We start from the raw sequence: 20243 nt of genomic DNA on the forward strand, positions 1-20243 counted from the left end.
GGAACCAATATAATGGATTTTTTTTATAATTATGAGCTATCCATGTCAGAGAGAACCCCGAGCTGTCATTTCCACTTCTCAGTCATTGTAGGATTCTCATCTGCAGCATTCTAGCCTCAATTAATTGCTCAATAGGGAGTTATATCACAGTTAAATATTTCTAAGTGTTACAAAGTTCTACTTTTATGTATTGTCCTCCTTTTGCTCCTATTGTCTCTAGAGATGTACAATTTGCATATAATATTTAACCTACACAGCAACAATTCAAATATTTGAAGAAGCATAATGTATGCCTCAATTAAACAACCTACCTGAAGATGCTTTTGAACTGCATGATATATCTGAGTTCACAGGCTCCTCAAAATCCTGGTTATCTTTCTCTAGATTCTTTATAGATACTTTCCACTATGTTAATAGTGTTCTTAAAATGACTTACCAGGAAATGAGGCAACACTGCAGGTGACTTAAGATAATCACTTTCCTTATTCCGGAAGTCAATTTTATGTCAATACAACTTAAAGTTCACTACTTCTCTATCAGTTCTACCAAATATGTGCTCTCCTCTGACGCTGAGGTTGCTTAGACTAAAGAGTTTAATGTTATATATCTACAACCCTATGATTATGAAACCTATTATGCTTAGTTTAGTTTAATTTTATCCTTTAAAACAATATTGTATTTGGAATTTGTTCTTTTACATTATTGTTTTTTATTTTAGCATATAGTTTCAGAATATGAAGGTCTTTTCACATCCCATTTATAATATGCAATGTACTGGTGGCCTCTCTTATTGTTTGCTTGTATCTCCTCTAGACTTGAATAATAAACAGTATTTGTATTGTATGAAAACACAATTAATAGTGGTTGCGTGGATTCCAATAGTTATTTACGCTCAATGGCAAAGAGAACTATGGCTGAATACTGATGCCTGGCAAGGGGTGAATGTGAATCATGGTAATATGGTCAGATGTTTCATACATTTGTCTTAGATACTCAAGAAAATGAAATCACTTATCAGTCAGTCTCCACAAGCTCCATTTTGGACACCCTCATGCTTGATTTCTGCTCCATCACATCATGGGAATCATTGAAACTATGTTCTTCTTTAACATACACAAGTTCTAAAATGTAATAGGTAACCCTTTTAAGAAACATATTCTTGGGCCAGGCGCGGTGGCTCACACCTGTAATTCCAGCACTTTGGGAGGTCAGGACATTGAGACCATCCTGGCTAACACGGTGAAACCCCATCTCTACTAAAAATACAAAAAATTAGCCAGGTGTGGAGGCACGCGCCTGTAGTCCCAGCTACTCGGGAGGCTAAGGTAGGAGAATCAGTTGAACCCGGGAGGCAGAGGTTGCAGTGAGCCAAGATCGCGCCACTGCACTCCAGCCTGGCCACAGAGAGAGACTGTGTCTCAAACACAAACAAACAAACAAAACACACATTCTTGGAAATAGTATAAAGCTGGTGGGTGAAGTAGAACAGATTAATTCATGATACCATAAGAATTACCTGGATTGCCAGATTACCTAGGCAACTTTATAATTATCAGGATGGTAGAAGCAGGACCTGTGGGTGGATGGGACATGATCTTATGAAGTGAAAGTAAGAAATTCCCTGAAGTACCTGGAAAAGTTTCTTCTATTGCCACAGAGAAAAATGCCATGGCATTATTTTCTGTCAAGTCTCTCATGTCTCCCACCACATATCTCTTATAACCTTCCTTTGTGGCAGCGATATTCTAAAACAATTACGCCATTTACAACTATTCTTAATGCTTTTGTTACATGTTTTGTTGGTCAAGATTTACTTTTCTCTTCATTTTAACAAAAATACACTATGCTAAAAAGTAAATGAATAGCAAAACATACAGAGAATGATATTTCTCTGCTTTTTTTTTTTTTTTTTTTTTTTTTTTTTTTTTTTTCCTGTCTTGAAAAGCAGGAATTAAGAATCTAACATTCTGGCCGGGTGCGGTGGCTCAAGCCTGTAATCCCAGCACTTTCGGAGGCTGAGACAGGCGGATCACGAGGTCAGGAGATAGAGACCATCCTGGCGAACACGGTGAAACCCCGTCTGTACTAAAAAAAATACAAAAAACTAGCCGGGCGAGATGGCGGGCGCCTGTGTTATGCCCAGACCGTTTATTCCCCGAAGAAGACCACCAGAGTCCAGAGTCAAAGCTAAGCAGCAAGGATCTTTATTACAGGTTCGAACCTGGAACTCTCCCTCGCTCGTGAAACGAGGCGGGCAGGAGAGCTCCCCCACTGAGCTCCGAGCAGTGTTATATAGTCTAAGAAAAGTGGGCATAGAGTTATTATACAAATCAGATATATGATTGGCTAGTGTTTGAACAAGGCGATTTGGCTAACTATGATTGGTTCCTGCCATTTCTGATATTTTGGTTCAAACTTTGAGGCGGGAGAGCAGGTTTATGGCAGCAAGAGTTTATCTTACTTAAACACGTCTTGTGACCTTGCCTCAGAACTTACAAAATCTCTGGTATGTGCAAAACAAAATCTCTGGTACGTGCAGAAAACCAGGTACTCACAGAACTTACGAAATCTCTGGTATGTGCAAAGATTAGAGAGCAGAACAAGGGTGTAGCGGGTGGGGGGGCGGATACACATCTATCTTTGTGTCCTTTCACCTGTAGTCCCAGCTACTCGGGAGGCTGAGGCAGGAGAATGGCGTAAACTCGGGAGGCGGAGCTTGCAGTGAGCTGAGATCCGGCCACTGCACTCCAGCCTGGGCGGCAGAGCGAGGCTCCGTCTCAAAAAAAAAAAAAAAAAAAAAAAAGAATCTAACATTCTGTGAATAAACACAAAGAAAGAATGTGTATAAATTGTTTTCAGGTTGAATACTTTCAGACTGGTTCTATCTACCCACACTTACCCTTCAGTAATAGACCTAACAGAAAGCGGGAGCAAGTCAAAGGAAGCCAACCAATTACTCCTAGAGGAAGGCATTCTTACTATCCCTTGATTTGTCAAGCTTTTTTAGGTAGGAAAAGCAGCCTTAGTATAGGTATTGGAAAATAAAGGAGAGAAATGGACTGACTACAATAGTAATTTAATAAATAAAGCTGCCTTTAAGAGTCTATCAATTATTTACTCTTTCATCAACTATATATTGAGTTTGACAATGGAAGTTACAATAATGAAAGATCCATTTTCTCTGCTTTCAAAATATTGAATCTACTACTTACTTCCCCTAAATCCTCACTCAGTAAGAGAGTAGTTTTCTTTTTTCTTTTTGGCTGCATACCCTATTATTATTCCTACTGAGCCAGTAGTAACACAATATACGAAATACATTCTCTTGGGCGTAAGGCCAGTATATAGGTGGGAATCCCGTAAGCATTAAAAGAAAAACAATCTAGGGTTTCTGGATGTGCTCTAAAGTGGCACCTTCTAAGCTGCAGTATTTGTTCAACAGTGTTTTTCCAACAAAAAAAAGGATGTGCTCACCTGAGAAGCATCCTGAAGGGAAAAACCGTTGCACTGGGCAGGGATCAGGAAACCTAGATATTCTTCTAATACAGTCTGTGGCTGTGTGCTGGTTCTTTTATTAAGTAAAAACTGTTGAAAGTTCTATTTATACACATTTTAAGTAATGCTTTTTTCTTTTTCTGTGGCCTCCTTTTCTACTTATTTTACAATTAATATATTCAAAAGTATGTTATGTAAAAGGCATTGAGTAAGTTAATGAATATCAGTAAGATATAGAATCCTATCAAGATGGATTAATATAAATTGTACTTAACTTTCTACCCTAAAAAACTAAAAGTTAGAAAAATATGTGACATAACAGTTTGTAAACATTAGACAAGAGACAGAATAAGACTGTTATTCTTGAGAAAAGAGATAGAAATGATTTCCACATGTTATGACTTAGAAAGTATTTGTAGAGTACAAACCAAAGAAATGTGGACCCCCGTAACAGATCCTGACAATCCTAATTTTAGCTGTAAAGAAAAACTGAAGGTGGAAATGGGAGTTAAGAGAGTGAAAGAGAAAAAACAGCCCATGGTTAACTTCAGCTGGAATTATTCCAACACTTATGTCTCAGTATTATCCAGTTGAACATAAGTAATTCCATAGGACTTTAGTCCTGGACACTGTGTGACCATGATGGAGTGAGACAAAATATGTTAAAATCTTTTAAATATAAGAAATTTATATACTTCTTATATTTAAAAATGTAACAACACTGAGATAATACTAGATAATACTGAGACATAACTGTTGGAATAATACAAGCTCTATATGTGTATATACATGTGTATGTATATATATGTATGTGGATGGATGGATGGATAGATAGATAGATAGATAGATAGATAGATAGATAGATAGATATGGACAGAGACAGAAAAAGAGAGAGATAGGCAGCAGAGGACACAAAAATATATCAAGTAGTCTTACTGAATTAAGGATTAGATTAGACAAAGATTGCAGAGAAGACTAGATTAGAGTATTAAGGAGACTAGATTAGATAAAGATTAGAGTATAAAGAAGACAAAGGGGCCATTTCAAGGCAGATAACTAGAGAGAAGGGATTAGCACCCACAGAGGGAGGTCTAATAGCTGCAAAGGGATCTCCTGAAATCTTTGGAAGAGTGCTAATTTGTACATTTGTTAGAATAAACTTCTTGTAGAAGATGAACAACTACTGGGGGGAAAAAGGCACATACATTGTAGATGTAGTAAGGAGTCTAGATTCCTAATTTCTAGGGCTAGATTGTCTGAGTCACATCTTAGTGCCTTCTAAGACTGTTTAGACAGTCTGTTGGGCAGGCTTGTGAGGAAGAGAGCAAGGCTCACAGAGTTAACAGCCTTCCAGTGGAGGTTTCATAGGAACTGGATTCTGAGGAGGCTCTGCTGAATATATGGAAGCATCTTTACCGCCAGATGGTAACTCACATTTGTGTATGTGAAAGCACATTCACATCGTTCTGTCTGATCTTCACCATCGTGGAGTTAGCACCAATGTCACAGTGCTGACTTAACCCAAAGATATTAAATGTCTAGCTGAATGGTACACAGCTAAGTTGCTTGATGGCAGAATTGAAATTAAATAGCAAGTTTAATTTTTATAATCCACTGACTTTTGTGTATGAGTATGTAGAGGATGATCTATGAATTGGGTGAGGCTTTTTTTTTCTTCTGAGAATTAAATTGTACCTTTAAAAATAGTTTTAATGGCTCTCTATGCAAGTAATGAAAATTTAAGGAGAATCAAAGGGCTGGGCTGAGAGCCAAGAGCCAGTTGAAGGTTCCAGTACTCTGGATCTCAAACATATTATCTAGCAGCAGGTTAAACCATCTCACTTTTTCTTGTAGCCAACTGTCAGTCACACATTGTGGATTTGTCTCATGAAATAATAGCATTTTAAAATCAGTGGTATTTTAATTCAAACTTCTTTTTTTTCCTCAGATAAGGAAATCCCAGAGTGATTTAAGTGATTTTCTCTACGTTTAAACAACTACATAGTGGCAGAGTAGCAATTTATTAATGATTACATTTTAGTCTCTGGCAAGCTTTAATCCCCAATTGTCTTATACAGTTCATTCAATTTAATTCCTTCTATGGCTTGCTGTTATCTTACACACTTCATTCAAATTAATTCCTTATCTGACCCAATTATTATTAGCTCAGGAAGGACAAATCATCTTAAGTTTTAGCCTGATTTGAATAGAATCAATGCATTAATCAACACATGTCTTTTTCTCCCTCAAAACCTGTCTCAGAATAGGGAAATGGGCACTGACCAACAATCTGTGTTTATTGGAATTTGTTCAATTGCATATTTATTTTGTTTCATATATCTCATATCTAAATAGTCGTTGAATTTGATTCAAGATGCAGAAATTTGCGTAAATGAGCCTAGATTCAAAATAAGAAAAATTTCTCTAAGCAATTCAAGCAACTTTCCAAAAATCAAAGGAACTTGCTAGAATACCTATGATTCAGGCTATGAACCTGAGACATCCCAATTGCCATAGAGATATCTGCATCCTATCTATGGCTCTTCAATCTTCTTTCTTATGAAGGCATTTTCTGTTCTTAGAGTTCTTTGACTAGGAACACAATTTAAAATATTTGACAACTGGTATGGCCCTGGCACTAATTAGTTAAAACGGGTGCTGGCCACAGTGAAGGAGAAGATCTATATACAAGCTTTCTAGAACATTTTACCTACTACCTGGTCAATATTTGTTAGGTCAACAAGCTTTATATCTCCCTGAGATTCAAAGAAGGGAGATGGAGAGGATATTTAGTCATATTGAGTTGTGAATATACAGCTGAATATCAGCACTGCATCTCTCTCTGCTTTGACTTTCAACGAATATGAGTTTTGTAGAGGTAAAGTGTATTGATGAGATGATATGAAATTTAGTTCTTGGGGTATAACATACTTGTGCAGTTTCCTATGAAAGTGGGATTTGAGAATCTGGATCTTTGAAATTGTTACATTGAAGTCTACCTAATTTTTTTTCTTGGCATGTCCACCAGTAAGTTCCCTTTTTTTCCTCACATTATATTTTCACACTTATAAAATAATGGGCTTGGTCTAGACTAGGGAATCCCAAACTGTCTATGAAATAGGAATTCCCAGGAAGTTCTGAAAACTATTCACAGCAGGGTCACATTCCAGACATACTCAGTAAGACTCTCCATATATTTTTTTGGTGGGGGGGAATCTTTATTTTAACAAATTTCCAGTTGATTATTGTGTAGCTAGTCCAACCTCAGTTTGAAAACCCCTGTAAAAAATAAATGATTCATAAACTTTCATTTCTATCAGAAGGTCCCAGACAATATTTAAAGAAAATGTTGGCAAATTAGATTTGTGTTCCCTTTAAGCCCATTCTGATTCCTTAAGGAAGCCCTATTAAGATTCTGCAATTTTTGCCTCTCCCAGGACCTGCTGTATATCAGTCTGGAACATCCCTAGGATAGTGACATCTGCCCATCACTGTCTTCCTGAAGGCATCCTTCACCTCCTTATTCCTCAGGCAGTATATGACTGGGTTGAGGGATGGTACAATGATAGTGTAGAGCACAGAGATAATCGTGTTGTGGTTGAAGGTGTACATGGCCTGGGGCCGTGCATAGGTGAAGAGAGTGGAGGGATAGTAGATAACAACTACTGCCAGATGAGTGGCACAAGTGGAAAAGGCTTTGCGGCGTCCCCTGGAAGTAGGGACCCTCAGGATGGCTGCAATGATGGCAGCATATGATGAAACCACAGCCAATAGAGGGAGGAGAATCATCACCAGGGCCAGAAGGAAGTCTACTAGCTCTGTTTGCTCCTTGTCAGAGCAGGTGAGGTTGAGTAGTGGAGAAATATCACAGACAAAGTGGTTGATAATGTTGGGTCCAAAGTAGGACAATTGGGAAATAAAGAGACGCTTTATCACGGAGCTGAAGAAGCCACTGCCCCAAGAGGCAGCAGCAAGGCGAGTGGCCAGACTGGAAAGCATGAGACTAGGGTAATGGAGGGGTCCACAGATGGCCAGGTAGCGGTCATAGGCCGTAACTGCCAACAGCACACATTCAGTACAGGCTAAGGCAATAAAGAAGTAGAGTTGGGTCATGCAACCTACATAGGAGACTCTACCATCCTGGGTAAGAAAGGCTGCCAAAAGCTGAGGAATGGTAACATTGATGTACCATAGCTCCAGGAAAGAGAGATGACCAAGGAAAAAGTACAGGGGCAATGAAAGCTTTGAGTGAGCCATATTGTGAAGACAATGAGTGCATTCTCCAACAATGTCAGAAGGTAAATTGCACACACACAAAAAAGGAACAAAGAGGAGCAGCTGGAGGGGTGGAGCGGTAGGGAATCCCCCAAGACAAACTCCTCACCATGGCCTCCACTCAAATTTCTCATGGTCTCTGTCCACTTAAGTGCCTAAAATAAATCACAGGAAGAACAAGAGGTTTGAAAGACAGCTGCAACAAACCACCAACATACCCTCACAGTTTATAACCACTGAAGATGCTTAGTGGTATATTAATTATTGTATCATTTTTCCTCTTCACTTTACTGTTTTGTCTCTCACCTTATAGGAAACGTTAATGTTACTCAATTACCTAGCAATCTTAACTACAGTGGGTATTTAATAAATACTTTCTGAGTGATTTCAGAACTGCCTTGGCATTTTGATTCTTGTTTTCTTGTCCAGGACATGCTCTTCCTTTACATCCCTTAGAAACAATCACAAACTCCTAAGCTTACAGCACCTTTACTCAGTATATGTTGAATGAGTGAATAAAAGAAGGTGTGACCTCAAGCTGGAGCCTACAAGCTTCTTTCTCAAGGGAAATTATACTAAGAGGAAATAATAACTCAAGGAGATTGCTTGAACTATAATGCAAGACAACATGGCAGTATGAAGTTGGTTTGAAAAATATTCATTTCCAAATGGAGAGACAATTCAATGCAAAGAAAATTATCTGGAGATAATGAAGCTCTGCTCCAGAGAACAGTTATTTTTCCATTCACTTTACATATATATTTGAATACATTTTTAGTGCTAGCATTAGACAGTCTCATTTCCAGGAGGTATAATAGGTTAAAAAATGGACCTTCTAAAAGTTGTACATGTCTTAATTCCTGGAATCTGTAAATGTTACACCATATAGCAAATATTTTGCAAATGTGATCAAATTAAAGACTTTGAGACGGGGGCTTATCCTGGATTTTCTAGGTGGGCCTTAAATACAATCAAAAAGGTCTTTACAAGACAGAGACAGAGTGAAATTTGAAACAGACGCACAGAGGAGAAGGCAATGTAGATAAAGCAGAGAGAGATTTAAGGATGCCGGCCTTGAAGACTGCAATGCTTTGGCCACAAGATCTTTGTCTTGAATGAATGCCCACAGCTATCAGAAGCTAAAAGAGGTAAGGAAGTGTTTCTCAAGAGCCTCCAGAAGGAGTGCGGCTCTGCCCATGCCCTGAATTGAGCCAAGTGATACTGATTTTGGATTTCTGGCCTCCAGAACTGTGAGACAATAACTCTCTGTTGTTATAACCCACCACATTTGTGGCAGTTTGTTACAGCAGCCATAGGAAACTGATGCAGCTGGTGAGGCAGGAAAATGAAAGAGGAAGTCATTTTCCCAACCACTCTTCTGTGCTTTTCCAGTCTTCTATTAACATTGCCAGTGACCTGACATTTCCAGGGAGACCCTGGTAAAATTACAAGTCTGACTTGGGATTGGGTCACATGTCATTAAGCATTTTCATTTTTGGTGTGATTTAAGTACCTGTCTTTAAACATTATTTTCCTCTAAGACACTTAAAAAATGATATACTAATTTGCATAGTTTTAACTTGACATCAATTTTTTTGTAAGGATGTGTCCTTGCTGTGTTGTTCAGGGTGGACTCAAACTCCTGGGCTCAAGGAATCCTTTCACTTCAGCCTCCTATGTAGCTAGGACTACAGACACAACATCTATTTTTTATCAGACATTTATGTGGCCACAGGGAATCTAATTTTTTACTGCATTATGATAATCGAACTTTTAAATGAAACTATTATATTACTTCTTTATGTATTCAATGAAATCTAAATATCAGTGCTATGGTAATGATATCCATTGATACTTGTTTAAACAAGTACACAAATGAGCATATCTTTGTAAAACTGGAAATTTAACATCGTTTATTTCACCAAAGTCACAATTCATGGTATTGTAATATATTTATAATTGCAAGTCTTTTATTGATTTCTCTGTATCTACCTACATGTTTTTTGTTCCTGTACTTTTAAGACTATGAGTGCTTCATGTATACATATGTAACAAACCTGCACGTTGTGCACATGTACCCTAGAACATTAAGTATAATAATAATAATAAAAAAGAAAATGTGGCACACATACACCATGGAATACTATGCAGCCTTAAAAAGGAACAAGATCATATCCTTTGCAGGGACATGGATGGATTATCCTTAGCAAACTAACACAGGAACAGAAAACCAAATACTGCATATTCTCACTTATCAGTGGGAGCTAAATTATGAGAACACTTGGACACATGGGCGGGTGGGACAACAACATACACCGGGGCCTGTTGGAGGTTGGGGGGGTGGGAAGAGGGAGAATATCGGGAAGAATAGCTAGTGGATGCTGGGCTTAATACCTGGATTATGGGATGATCTGTGCAGCAAACCACTATGGCACACGTTTACCTATGTAACAAGCCTACACATTCTGTACATGTACCCCGAACTTAAAATAAAAGTTGGAAATTAAAAAAAAAAGACTATGAGTGATTTATAAAAGATTTTCTCTAGCTGTTATATAATTAGAATACATTTACCTAAAGCAATTACATATAAATAAAACATTTAAAAATATATTGGACAAAAATTTTTTAATTTACTGGAAAACTATCTCATAATAATGTATATTATGCTTTTGTCCAATGTTTGTGTGCATTGTAAGACTTATTACCACAATGAGAAAGATTTTAGCATCAATTCTATTCTGAATTTTCATTTTGGAGGTGTAAACCCTAAGAAAACTAATTCACATATAAGTGATATTGATGTACCATAGCTCCATGAATGGAAGTTAGTTTTGTTGTAGAAATAACACTAGATTATTTAAACTTTTTATTAGTTGTGTGCCAGAAAATATCCAGTAACATATCATCAAAATTATTTTCATTCATCTATTAACTGACAACTTGATTAGCTTCTATTTCAATTGCGTTGAAAGGAATAGATTGTAAATCACTGACCTGCAAAAGGATTTGATACCCAGTTATTAACCCTTTACTTTCTCAACACTGACATTGGCATTGGCACTAACTTACACTCTTGGACACTTCCATATGGCAATATTTTGCTATGTCTTTCCTTGTTAAAAAAAATTGAAAGGAGAAGTGGGAAAGGAAAAGACACTTTCTTTAGCAGATCAATTTTAAGAGCTCTTAAGGGAGTTGAAGATGAGAGAATCGGTCCTTTGGAGCTATTCCTGCCTGGACATTAGAAGATTTTTTTTTTAATTTTTGTACCCTCAAGTGTCCAAAAAAGTCCAGTTTGGAAACAGTGACTTTAATGTATCAGATACTTTTCTGAGTGAGAGTTTAAAGAGAAAGTATGTGTGGTAAGGTTAGGGACAGGGTAGGAAGGAAGCCCACCATGACTCAGGAGTAGGTAATAACAGAGGATGGGAAAAACTTGAAAATGATGGCTGGAAACTCTCAAGAGACAAGGTAAGGGAATTGAAATGCTAAGGCCGACTGAAAAATGACAGAACATCTGAAGAGGGACTTGTCCTCAACCCTCTATTATCAGTGTAATAGAGCAGTAGCAAAACATAGTAGACACTCAATAAATATTACTGGAATGAGTTTCAGTCTTGATTTGTATAGCTTGAATTCACATCATTCAGCTTCATATTATACTTTGAAAATATAGACAGTTGAACTAAAGGAAAACTAGCGTTCTTTTCCAGTTATTGCACTGCAAAAAATTGGTTGAAATTCCAACTTACCAGGTCAGTCCTGAGGGATGTGGAAGAGAAGTTGTTGGAAAATGAAGTGAAGGGTGGGAAGCAGCCTTAGAAATTTACTGACCGTTCACAAGTTTGTTGGAAGCCAATCTTGCTCTGTAGCCTATCGTGGCTTGATTGTCTGGTGATTCAAAGACAAGCCTGCAAGTTGGTCCCCTTGTGCCCAGAGGTGCCCATACCCCTACCTCCTGCCCACTCTCAGTGATATTATATCATCATCTTCATAAGTTTCAAGCAAGCTCAGTTGCTGAAAACTGAACCCTTTTTGCTATTCCACCTGGCCTGCTACTGCCAAGAACTTTCTTCTCTGACCAAGGCAACTTCAGCCCCTATTGTCCACCAGAAATGATCTGTTATTTTATTCTTTTCCTACTCCCAGTCTGCCCTCCCTTTTTGAAGAGGCCCTCCTCAATAGACTACTTCTGAATCATAGTACTCAGATCCCTTCTGTAGCTCTGAGTGTATCACGGCACTGTGCCCACTGATCTCTTACTGTTTTTGTTCTTTTGTTTGTATCTTATTTGCTTTAACTTTTAGGTGTGTCTTTTCTCCATCATCAGTTGGGAGCCCTTCCTCCTCTATTAGTGCTACAAAATTTTTATATTAGGGGAGAATTCTACCATCAGGGCAGCAGAGTACAGCTTAGCCTGCAATGTTAACAGTCATACAGTGATGATCTGTTTAAACATATCCTTCTCATTTGGCAACCTAGATTCCAAGTAATAATTAATGGGGAACACCTTGAAGACTTCTCCCACTGCATTTTCCCTCAGAACCAAGAAGAGCTGTTTATGGGTTGGTCTTCTCAGGACTAGATGATATTGATGCTATTGCATAATTTATTTTTTATTTGCCTTTGAATGCTCCCCTTCAATATTACCCTCCCCTTTACTCCTGTTTTCCATTCCTCTTATTTATTCCTCTAGTCATATCAGAATTCTTCAAGACACCACTCTGTTATTTTTACGTCTGGTCTTTTGCACGTGAATAAACCTAATAAACAACAGTGCCTCTGTGAGGGCTTTGTCCAAAAGGTCCTTCACAATCACAGCTGCTATTATGACCATGACTCCTGTGGGGTAGCTACGTATCTACCTGGATTTTTCCTCCTTGGTAGCAGAGATCTCACTCATTGCTCTATTCTAGTTAAGTTCATTGCTTTGGCCATAATACATAACCAATGCATATTTATCAAATTAGTTAAGAAATAAATAAGGTAATACTTTAAGAACCTGGAAATTTAAAAGGTAGAATGTCGTTTCAAGGGTAGAATGTCAAAACTGTTTTATTATTTGTGAAATAGTTCTGCTGCTGCAGCTGCTGGTAATATATGTCATTCCTACTTCATTAGATTATATCACATTAAAAGAGATAATTAGCTGATAATTATTTGCCCATAATATGAAACAATTTATTATCGTAAAGCACACTGGTGATGCCATAGCTCTGTGGGCCTGAAACCATGTAGACATCACTTGGATCATCCAAACCAGCTATTCACACCAGCATATTTACCTGGATTCATGTTTAAACTCTACCTTCTAGATGTTACATAAGTGAAGGTTAGTAGCAGATTGCCTGGTGTTCAGTAGTGCTTTATGGAAATCAACACAAGCCTTCTTCTGGAGACACATTGAGCAGAGCCCTTTGCATAGGCATATCCCACTCCCAGAGAAAACTGCCTGTTTTGTTTCTCTTTGTTTCCCTTGAATTCCTCATTGTATCATCGCAAATTGAACAATCTTAATGCGCCTACCAAAAAAACTGGTGAATTAACAACTGAGGACTGTCTGAAGTTATTATAATTACTGTCTTCGTCTGTATCTACAAGGTATATAAAGAAGATATAATAATAATTGATTACTCTGTGTAGGGTAGTATTTTTCATATGCTAACTTAATTCTCACAACAGCCCAGTAAGTTTAAGCACCATTATTTCTATTTGTAAATGACACAGAAAGATGAGTGTTTTTTTTCTCAAGATCATACATCTAGAAAATTGTAGAAGTGGAATAAACCTAGATAATCTCTCTGTGAAGTTATAGTGGGAAGTTTAACCTCTATCCTTTACATCTTCCACAGAAATAAGTTAAATGCCCATGGGTGTAGCCAGATGGACTCATTTATGTAAGAATAAAAGATTTTTGTTTGTTTGTCTTCTCTGTGTATGGCAGTCAAATTCATTCAATAGGTTTTTTTTTTTTTTTTTTTTTTTTTTTTGAGACAGAGTCTCGCTCTGTCGCCCAGGCTGGAGTGCAGTGGCCGGATCTCAGCTCACTGCAAGCTCCGCCTCCCGGGTTCACGCCATTCTCCTGCCTCAGCCTCCCGAGTAGCTGGGACTACAGGCACCCACCACCGTGCCCGGCTAATTTTTTGTATTTTTTAGTAGAGACGGGGTTTCACCGTGTTAACCAGGATGGTCTCGATCTCCTGACCTCGTGATCCGCCCGTCTCGGCCTCCCAAAGTGCTGGGATTACAGGCTTGAGCCACCGCGCCCGGCCTGTTTTTTTTTTTTTTTTTTAATCTCGTTCGAATTCATAGATATAGACTTAATATGATAGGTATTTCTTTGGGTCTTGCCTTAGGGCAAGAGAAGTGCCACACCCTAAATACACCAAGATTGGCTTCTGCCTCTCTTATCATGGCTTTCTGCTTTCTGATTTCCCCTTTCCCACACATATTTTCCTGCCCTGACCAATGAATGTCTTTACAAATCTCTAACTTTTTACCACATTGCCACTTAAAAAAAAAAAAAAATCCCTCACTCTTGTGAACATTTCAAATGCATTTCTCAGGTGCTATCTCTAGAATCATAAACATATGAATAAAAGATTAAAATGACAGGGTACTCACCCTGAGATGTTCGAATGATTAAGTTTTTTCAAATTTTTAGCCCATTGTATATCTCGAGAAATTCAGGTGATTTTCAGGATTATAAGGAACCGAAAATTGTAGGGAATGGATGAAGGATTTGAGGGTGTCTAACCTGAATAAGGACAAAATTTGTCACATAAGTTCACCTACTTCTTTGCTTGACTGTCCTCCACATTCACACACATACCCTGCCTTTTGATATTTGTCAATAGGCTGTTTAACTTTTACCTCTGAGCAGGTATGGCTTGCCCTAGAAACTCTTCAATAAAGTTGATACTTCATGCTGGTCTCTAAGTCGTTTGTGGCATGGCAGGGCTGAGGTTTTGCAGATGGGGTCCTGAAGCAAACAGAGGCAGCAGTAGCCAGCCCTTATTACATTTCCCTTATTACATTCTCATGAGGGACATAGCCCCGTAGTACGCATTGTCATGGTGACCTAGCTCTCCCCAACAAGATTGTGTCCAAGTCGCCTCAGGGACCATTTGTTCTAGGGCATAGGTGACCCAATGAAAATAAAATGAAATAAACGATGTTTATTTGTTAAACTCTGTTCACCAGTTGCCTCTTATCACTTGTTTGTGTTTATGTATGAGGGAGAGATATTTTATCTCTCTTCCGTAAGTCTACAAGCTCCATGAAGGAAGCCTGTTTGCTGCTTGCCCTTCTTTACAACCCTTTGTAAATAAGACTTGATGCACAGGGAAGATCTCAGGATAATTGGTGGGAAGATATGTAGAGGAGTGCTTGTGAATTCCTGATTCCTGCCTCAGATCTGAGTCTGTTTCTGAAAACAATGGGGTTTTCTTTCTCTTACCACTCTGGTATTCCTGACTGTCATTCATACCAAGGTTGCTTCTTTGCTTCTTGGTCTACTGAACTGTCACGAATGGAGTAGGGTACCTCGTGGGGCATGTGCTAAATAGCCTATCACTGAAAGTGTTCAAGCAGAGCCCAGGTGACCGGTTTAGGATGCAGTATTGGAGAGGAAGTGCCTGCAGTAAAAATGATGGCTCTCTCCTCTTGGCAATAATGACAATTTGTTGTTACTACAGAATAAAAGGATTATAAGTAAGTACTTTGCAAAAGATTAAATGATGCTATAAGGAGTTGGAGAAATGCAGTTATTGCTGAGATTTTCGCTCAAAGTGGTAAGGAGATGGTAACTTTCAGAAAACACAGAAGGCAGAACAACATGAGAAAGCCGGGGGTGAGTTCAGTCTTGACATATGAAGCTCAAGGGAAAGGCAGATATATGCAGCAATAAATCAGAAATATTGGCTTGGATCTTAAGTCTGTCTTCAGTTTATAAACTTGGGAGTCAGCATTAATAAATATGTAGAATCACACTTGATAAATGTAACCAGAGGAAGAGAGTTGAGAACAAAAAGAAAGAGAAAGATGGAACGGAAATGCTTGAGAAGTGTAGACCAAAGAAGGAAAAAGACCACAAGTTGTCCAAGAAAGGAATTGTAAGAGTACAGTGGTTTCTGGAGGTTAAGAGACTAGACAATTTCAGGAAGGTGAGGGTGGTGAAAAAACAAGAAAAAAGTATTAAAATAAAAAAGAGGAAACTGTTTTTATACTTTTTCCTATTGCTGCAAAAAATACACAATTGCTATTTACTGAACAATCACTATATACTATATACTGGCCATTTTGCTAAAAACTTTATATATATTTTATTTAATATCTTAGCAATACAATGTAGCTATAATCTAAACTACCAAGTTTAGATTGGTACAAAAACACATCTGCTTAAATAAGATAGAATTTATTTCTCTTTCATATAGCCCTACAGTGATGAGTGGTTCACAGTTGGCAGGGCCGGTGGAACAGCTTGACTTCACAAGAGTGTATAAAGCACAGGCAGATGGTTGGTCCTCCCAGACTCAATAGAAGGTTTCTATTGGAAGTCCAAGGCACTGTTCTCTTTTTCTATATCCTCGCCATCAGGAAAGCAGAAAGAGAGAAACTGATCTTCAGAGAGAGACACGGAAGTTTCATCCATCATTTCCACTTATATCTCATTGATAAAAATGTGGTCACTTAATAGTCAAATCTGGCCACAAAGAAAGCTAATAAATGTAGTAACTAACTGGCCATCTGTGTACTCAGCTAAAATTCCAGAGGGTTCTATTACTAAACTCATAGCGACAATATATATTATCACTGGCAGTTTCAGATACAAGAAATTATGATCCCGTTAAAGAGGTAAAAATGATGCTTAAAAAAGGTAAGTGATTATCACAGAATCACACACTTAGTATGTGGCAAAGACAGAAATTAAACTCAGATCACATTTATTCCAAGTTTATTTTTAGATGACTGTAGATTCATATGCAATTATGAGAAATAATACAGAAAGATCTCATGTATCCTTTACCCAATTATCCTCAAGAGTAATATCTTTCAAAACTACACTATGCTGTGACAGCTAGGATGTTGACATTATTACAGTGAAGGTACAGAACATGTCAGTCACCACATGAATCCCTCCTGTTGCTTTTTTATAGGCACATTCACTTTTCTCTCACCCACATTCCATTCTTAACCCTTAGCAGCTTGGTAATCACTAATCTATTTTGAATTTTAATAATTGCTTTATTTGAAGGATGCTATACACACACACATCTCTGTGTGTGTATATATATGACGGAATCACAAACCTAGTATGTGACAAAGACAGAAATTAAACTGAAATGTAAATATTTATATATTTATAAATATAGTATGTATTTATAGTATAGTATATATAAGTATGTATAAATATAGTATGTATTATTTTTCATTTGGCATAATTGTCTAGAGATTGATTTAGATTGTGTGTTTCTATCAACAGTTTGTCCCTTTTCATTGTTCAGTCAAAATATAGATACACTACAGTTTAAGTAGTTTCTTCTCGAAGAAAATTTTGGTGGTTTCCAATTTTTTTTTAATTTCTTGCAGCTTTATTGAGGTATAACTGATAAATAAAAATTGTATATATTCAAAGTATACAACGTGAATACTTAATATATATAGCTATTGTTTAACAATTACCACAGTTGAATTAAACAACACATTCATCACCACACATAGTTACCCTTTTGTGTATGTGTGTGCATATGGTGAGGACATTTAAGATTTAGGACTTAGCAAATTTCTCCTTCTCCTTTTTCTTTTTTTTTTCTTTTTTTGATTTACAGAGAGAAGGAATTTATTTCTTACAGTTATAGAAGCTGAGAAGTCCAAGGTCAAGGGGCCACATCTGGTGAGGGTCTTCTTGCTGGTAGGGACTCTCTGAAGGGTCCTGAGGTGGCACATGGCATCACATGGTGACAGAACTGGGTATGCTAGCTCAGGTTTTTCTTCCTCTTCTTATAAAGTCACCAGTCCCAGTATAAAGACACATGCACATATATGTTTATTGTGGCACTATTCACAATAGCAAAGACTTGGAACCAACCCAAATGTCCATCAATGATAGAGTGGATTAAGAAAACATGGCACATATACACGATGGAATACTATGCAGTCATAAAAAAGGATGAGTTCATGTCCTTTGTAGTGACATGGATGAAGATGGAAACCATCATTCTGAGCAAACTATGGCAAGGACAGAAAACCAAACACCATACATCCTCACTCATAAGTGGGAATTGAACAATGAAAACCCTCGGACACAGGAAAGGGAACATCGCACACCGGGTCCTGTCGTGGGTTGAGGGGAGCAGGGAGAGAGAGCATTAGGAGGAATACCTAACGTAAATGATGAGTTAATGGGTGCAGCACACCAACATGGCACATGTATACATATGTAACAAACCTGCACGTTGTGCACATGTACCCTAGAACTTAAAGTATAATAATAACAATAATAAAAAGAAGACCAAAACAGGCCTTTGTCCCAACTGAGTCAGCTTCCTTTAAGCAATTGCTGTGGTTTGAATATTTTTTTGTTCCCTCCAAAACTCATGTTCAAACTTAATCCCCAATGTGACAGTACTGAGAGGTGGGGCTTTAAGAGGTTACGGGGTCATGGGAGGTCTGCCCTTATGAATGGATTAATCTATTCATAGATTTAAGAATTAATGGGTTAATGGATTAATGGTTTTTTTTTTTTTTTTTTTGATGCAGTTTCACTCTTGTTGCCCAGGCTGGTGTGCAATGGTGTGATCCTGGATCACTGCAACCTATGCCTCCTGGGTTCAAGTGATTCTCCTACCTCAGCCTCCCGAGTAGCTGGGATTACAGGTGTGTGCCACCATGCCTGGCTAATTTTGTATTTTTAGTAGAGACAGTATTTCACCATGTTAGTCATGCTGGTCTCAAATGGCTGACCTCAGGTGATCTGCCCGCATAGGCCTCCCAAAGTGCCGGGATTACAGGCTTGAGCCACCACGCCTAGCCTCCAATTTTTGATTATTTTAACTGAAGACAATTTTAAAATCCTTGGATTGAATTCCTAGTTGACAAGTTTTGTTTTGTTTTTTGAACACTGAGTATGTTATCCCATTGCTTTTTAGTCTTCACTGTTTCTGCTGAAAAGTCAGCTGTAAAACTTATTGGGGCTGACTTGTAAATAATAAGCCATTTTCGTCTGATGCTTTTCAAAATTTCCTCATTGTCTTTGACTTTCAGCATTTTTACTATGATGTGTCTTTTTGTGTACGTCTTTGCATTTATTCTATGTGAAATTTGTTGAGCTTCCTAGATGTGTAGCTCTGTTTTTCAATAAATTTGGAAGTATTCTGCCAGTATTTCCTCAAATATTTTTTCCTTCTCCTTTCTCTTTGCTCTTTCTTCTTGGTACTCCCATTACACCAGTTTTGGTGTGTTTAATTGTGTCCCAGATTTCTCTAAGGCTCTATTTTTTTCATGTTTTTTAAAAATTTTCCTTTAAACTGCATAATCTTTATCACTTTAACTTCATTATTTTCTTTTCCTGTTAGTTCATATTGATTTGTTGAGTGCTCTTGTAAACTTTTCAGTGGTTATACTTTCAATTCCAGGGTTTTAATTCGGTTTTTATTTATAATTTCTATCTCACTGTTGGTATTCTGTATTTGATGTGATATTGTCATGTATCTTCCTTTACTTCTTTAATCATGATTTTCTTTAGATCTTTAAATGTATTTACAATGGTTACTTTGAAATCCATCTTTTAGATATGGCATCTAGTCACATTTTCACCAGCGGTTTTTGTTGTCTGATTTTTTTGTTTGTTTGTTTGTTTGGTATGGGTCATATTTTTCTCTTTCTTTGCGTAGTTTATAGTTTATATTGGAAACTGGAATTTTGTATAGTATATTTTAGAAACTCTGGTTACTGGTCTTTCTCCCCTCTCTCCTCACTAGGTCTTGTTTTCATTATTTGCTTATTTACTTGTTCAGTGACTGGCTGGATTATTTTTGTAAATTCTATCCTCCCCTATACTTCTGCTGTTAAGTCTTTGATGTTGCTTTTCAGAGGACACACATATGCCTAGTCACCTTGGGGTGACAATAATTTTGGCAGAGCTTATGGTGTCCCCTTTCCTGACTACATCCAGCTTTTAATCTAATAATTACCTGCTAATTGCTCCATTGTTTCCAAAATGCCCTAGAACATAAATTTCTCTACTGAGTAATTCAATAAAATTCAGACTTCTTTGAAGGAATAATTACTGAGGTCAGTGTTTGTGATTTGTTATTACCCAAAGAGGGTTCCTCCTGGCTCTTTCTTTTTCCTGTAGAGAGGACATATTAAATGATATTCAGGTAGAACAGTCTATTCTGGGGATGTTGGCCAACAATATGGGTAAATTCTGTAGTGATCTTATGTGGGTACTGTATCTCCTGAGTGCT

General features: G+C 37.6%; 1 pseudogene; it reads right to left on the minus strand.

Annotated features, from left to right (window-relative positions):
* Positions 1-6945: 6945 nt before the first annotated feature.
* Positions 6946-7904, minus strand: LOC100426915 (olfactory receptor 6P1-like; annotated as a pseudogene).
* Between the last annotated feature and the right edge of the window lie 12339 nt (positions 7905-20243).

The sequence above is a fragment of the Macaca mulatta genome, chromosome 1 (assembly GCF_049350105.2).
Source record: "Macaca mulatta isolate MMU2019108-1 chromosome 1, T2T-MMU8v2.0, whole genome shotgun sequence".
NCBI lineage: Eukaryota > Metazoa > Chordata > Mammalia > Primates > Cercopithecidae > Macaca > Macaca mulatta.